This window comes from Lineus longissimus, chromosome 9 (genome assembly GCF_910592395.1).
Source record: "Lineus longissimus chromosome 9, tnLinLong1.2, whole genome shotgun sequence".
NCBI lineage: Eukaryota > Metazoa > Nemertea > Pilidiophora > Heteronemertea > Lineidae > Lineus > Lineus longissimus.
This window is the reverse complement of record NC_088316.1, coordinates 5,234,080-5,239,352: the sequence shown is the minus strand read 5'-3', so window position 1 is coordinate 5,239,352 and position 5,273 is coordinate 5,234,080. Positions and strand designations below refer to the sequence as shown.

The window sequence follows — 5,273 nt, the reverse complement described above, 5'->3', positions numbered from 1 at the left end:
AGATAAAGCACCTGAAAAGTTTGAGTTGTACAAAAAAGAGAGTAATGAACTGCGAACACTCACGAGGTCCAAGAAGGCATCCTTTGAGGACCGACTAGCCGAAAAGGTGAAGAAAAACCCCAAGGCATTCTGGTGTTACTCAAGGACTAGGAGTCAATCTAGGCAGAAGGAGGACATACCGGAACTCAGTGACCATTATGGGAAGCTGGGGGTCACTGATGTCGAGAAAGCAGTAATGTTAAATAAGCAGTTCTGTTCAGTGTTTATTGATGAACCAAAAGACAATGTGCCGGAGCACCGTGAGTCAAAGGCAGTAATGGACCCCATTGTGGTAGATAAGGCGGACATTGAAAAAAGACTGAAAAACCTAAACCCCAATAAGTCAGCAGGCCCTGATGGGATTCACCCAAAGATCTTGAAGAAGTCCTCCAGTGTGATAGCAGAGCCCCTCACCATCATATTTAACAAATCGCTGGATGAAGGTAAACTCCCGAGCGACTGGAAAATGGCCCAAGTGACACCGATTTTTAAACGTAAAGGTGAACCTGTTGATCTGGCGAACTACAGACCAATCAGTCTTACATCAATTGTCTGTAAGGTATTGGAAGGAGTAGTAAGGGAGGCAGTTATGTCATATGTGAAGAGAACGGGACAGCTTTGTAAGAATGAACATGGATTCATCCCTGGTAAGGGATGTCAGACTAACCTGATAGAAACTTTCGATGACATAACCCTGAGTCTGGATAAGAAGGAGCCGGTAGATGTAATTTATATTGACTTCCTAAAAGCATTTGACACCGTGCCGCACATGAGGCTAATAACCAAGCTAAAGGGATTTGGAATTGCGGAACAGTGCGTTTCCTGGATTAATGATTTCCTGGCCCAGCGGGCCATGTATGTCACAGTGAATGGCAGTCACTCGGGCACAGTACCGGTAAAAAGTGGAATCCCACAAGGGAGTGTTCTTGGCCCGAGCTTGTTCGTTCTGTATGTGAATGATATTCCTCCCACATTGACTTCTGCATCAAAACTTGAAGCCGACGACCTGAAGATCTATCGTGGTGTGAGCACTGATGAGGATGTGACCCTATTGCAACATGACATCGATAAGATATGTGCGTGGTGTGACACCTGGCTGCTCGCACCTAACCCGACGAAATGTGTGTGCATGCACATGGGAAATAAAAACCATGGACATACCTACAAAATAACTTATAGAGGTAAAGAGACCAACCTTATGAACACAGATTGAGAAAAAGACCTTGGAGTACATGTTGACAACCAGCTTTCATTCAATAGACATATAACTGAAGTAACTAGAAAATGCCAGAAGATACTATGGACAATCCGTAGGAACATAGCAACCAGAAAACCAGGACCAATAAGGAAATTATATACAGCATTAGTAAGGCCTCACCTTGAGTATTGCAATGGTGCAATTGTCATACGCAATAAGAAGGACACTACAGCTCTGGAGAAGGTACAGAGGAGAGCAACGAAGATGATCACAGTCCTACGGAAGAGGCCATACGAGGAAAGGCTGAAGCAGCTTGATCTACAATCAGTGAAGTATAGAAGGGAAAGGGGGGACATGATTCAGGCCTTTAAGTACCTGAAGAGCGCAGATCATGAGGCAGCCGATGAATTACTCCCCCTAGCAAAGGGTAGAATCCAGGAAACAAGGGGTCATACACACTTAAACTGGCGGGCAAGAAAGCCCGGACAGATTTACTTGGTACAGCTTCTGTCAGAGGGTTGTTTCCCCGTGGAACGCACTGTCAGGGGCAGTCTTGGAGGCGAAAACTGTGGATACTTTTAAATCAAGGCTGGATAAGGCCTGGGTGGACAGGAAGTATGTGACTTATTAGTTTACTTTGACTGTACATATTCTATCGACTGTGGATCGGATAACGGAGATAATTAGAGACTAGTTTAGTTGTAATTGTATATAGGCAAATATCTCGGACATAGACATGCTTGTGTTTTTAAGGAAACCGTGATGAAAGCTTAAGGGCTTAAGTACCAGCGAATCGAGTAAGCAGAACTTTTATTGTAACTTTTTACACCACAAACCACACCTGTGCTGAGCGCGAGAACCATAAACCAGCGAGTAAAACTTACAGATATCAACAGGACCCTAGGTCCTACGATATTAACCTGATTATGATGATGACGATGAGGAGTAACAATCGCACCAAGAATGATGTGTAAATCAAAGATGGCCGCCGTTTCCATGGCAACGGCGGCCATTTTGGGACCCTTTTTGACGTGATCCTTTTTTCTTTGACCCAGCTAAGTATCCCTGCAAGTATCATGGCTGAACTCAGTAATTTAAGGGAAAAGTCAATTTCGAGTATCTTCCCCCCTTAAGCTGTTAACAATTAAATTTTATAAATCACCTTTAAAACGAATGATGGATTTTAACGTTTAGGGGCTAATTATTATGACGAAAGCAAGTAAGCTAAATTGTTATTATACTGTTGTAGCAACAGGGGACAGAAATGGCCAGATAAATAAGGTGTGTGATTTTACTCTCAGAATTGTTTGTAGTACGTGTGGTTATCGGGTTTAGATACTTTTATCGAGGGAGGCGATGTTGATACCTTGACCAAGTGATGCAAGATGACGTGACATATATCAATTAAGCCCGTTTCGTGGGCCGGCCACGTCACTCGCACCAGTGCCACCAGAGTGGAATATCACCGTCGTCTAGGGAACATTTGTAACATCAACAAGAATTGTTTAAAAATCTAGGGGTCTCCTTCCCTCGAGAGAGACCGGCAGATGACTTCATAGAAACAACCTCCACTGTACCATATACAATCATCTATCAAATAAAAGTTTAAAAGACAAGAAGCCTCTCTCCTGCTAAGCTAGTCTTTCCAACTCAGCAATTCTCCAACAAGTCAATACTCGTAAACAAGATCCCGTATCAAGTGGATGGACGGCTCGGGGCCGATTTTACAGTAATTGTTACTGTCAAAGTCCAGTGAGACTTTTTTTCTAAAGTTAAAACGTTGCCCCTATTTACCCTCTGTTTGCCACCTGTAAAATTATCTGAATGGTGTTTCAACTTAAACAAGTGCAAGTTTGAATAATAATCTTTGAACCTTATTCGCTCGCATTTACTTTTTTTCAATTTACCAGAAATGTTCAGGGATTACCGCTGCTCTGACCGTTTCACCAAGCTCCTCCTCGTCGTCGTTTTCTGGCAAGGGGTTCACTTCGTTATTGTTCTCATCCTCATTGTTTAATTCGACATCATCCAGCAAAAGTACACCACGCTCCTGGCATATGCAATAGTGTCATAGCCACGACCACCTTGCAGCATTTCTCTGGTTTAAGCTTAAGTAGGCCCGCTGAAAGGACAAAAGGCAGAACCCAATAGCAACGCAGCAGATTAAAGCTGGGAATTTATGAGGCATCGTCTATCAATTGATTTAGCTTTTTGGTAGGCAAAAACTCCATATTTAACTTAGGCCTACACATGATATTAAACTGAGTTTTTGCTTGTTCAAAAAGCTAACTAATGATTCAAATGAATAGACAAACGGCGATCCATAGGGACTAGGCTCCCCCTCCTGATTATATCCAGTGCATATGCTGCCTATCAACCTCGCTACCAACAGTTTCCACTTTTACCCCTTCATTAGTCATTTTAACCATGGAGAAGATTCCCTAGGGCCTATTGTGTTGAGTTCCACCAATATATGTATTTTTCAATATGATGATAGGAAAAACCTACCGAGCTTACTAACTGCCATCCACCTTGACCTTCACCGTCCTAAGGACATTTCGATTTTTACCCAGATTCGTTGATGATAAGAATTGTAACGGCGCTCGGCATCATCCTGGGGTCTACAAACTGGAGTCAATGGCTTCAAGGGCTATGCGCGATCACCGAGAAGGTAGCCTCCATGGTTTAGTCCGTTTTCCAGCTTTCTGTTCAGTTCACAATTACGCCATATAAAAGCGTCGTGGGTACTGCCGGGCCAGGATGAAACGATATTCGTGAATTTCAGGTCATGCGATGAGCACACTCCTTGAATGTTCAATGCATGGTAGCCTCTGCGATAAATGTATGCTTCTTCATGTTGTGAAGGTGACTTTATTTGAACGAGACTCCATCCACACAGCCGAGTACATTGGGTATTCGATGTTGGGGTGTGTAGAAGCCTATTATGTGATCTTGGCCGGCTTCATCAAAAGGAAACTTGATAATAGATCGTAAGGCCTAAGTAGGCTTTGTGAATCAGCCCCATGGTCTCTACAAACTGCCTGGCTGTTCTACAAACAGCAGTATGGAAGCAAAGCCTTCAATGGGCCCTCCAATGCCAAGTACAGGCACATCACATATAGACAGTTAGTTCATCGGTGTTGGGGATATGTAGGTAGAACAATAGAATTATTCTGCCGTCGTGTGCTGTAGCATGCATCTTCTTCTTCGACCTCCATAGCTCTAGCTGCTGCTTCTGCTTGGGCCTCAGAGACAAGACGACGATTCTCTCGCTTAGCCCAAGCACTTCTAGGCCTCTGTGGGGTGCTTTCACAGTTACCGGTACTGGTAGTGGTAGGTGTTGGTGGCATCAGATGGATTGTAGGCACAGCACCTTCTTTTCGCATCAATCTGAATGAAAATAAAATCGTGAAATGAATTAAACAAAACATGGATTAGGCTAGGCCGGACTGTCTTGTACGAACCTGGTCTCGTTGTTTGGCAGCCTAGGCCTGCCTCAGTGAATACATGATCTGAATGTGATGGTTAGGCCAATTCAAAAATCACCCATCTTGTAAGACCGGCATGCAAAAATCATGCAGGCTGTACTGAGTGTGTGTGTATTGTGTAGGGCACCGCATGGCCAATACACATGACAACTTCAACACGAACACTAACAGACTAGCTTCACTCCTTCAGTACCTCAGGCCTAATTTTCGTCAGATTCAGCATAAATAACGGCAGCCAGTGCTACATGTACTAACCTCCTAGAAAACCCAGCATTATATTGCTGCAAATTCAGGATGCAGTCATCGGTAAAATGCTTAGAGCACAACACGCTGGATTTGGATGGCTGCCATTTATCACGTTTGGCCTTGACGAACAACGTCCAAGAACGCCGCAGTTTTGTCGTCTTCTTCTTCGCATCTGCCGATAAATTCGGTTTCTCCGGATCCGGGAATTCAAACAGATACCTGTCCTTTTGGCTACAATTAGCTGCGACGCAACGCCTAGGCATATTTCAAAGTTTAAATGGAAGAAAAAAATGTGTCGATGC

General features: G+C 43.7%; 1 long non-coding RNA gene across 1 annotated transcript; it reads right to left on the bottom strand.

The window, feature by feature from the left end:
• Positions 1-1,748: 1,748 nt before the first annotated feature.
• Positions 1,749-5,273, bottom strand: LOC135493983 (uncharacterized). The gene is made up of 3 exons (XR_010448329.1): positions 4,981-5,273; positions 3,746-4,627; positions 1,749-3,359 (listed from the first exon to the last, which is right to left on the bottom strand). It is a non-coding gene; the product is annotated as an uncharacterized LOC135493983 (long non-coding RNA).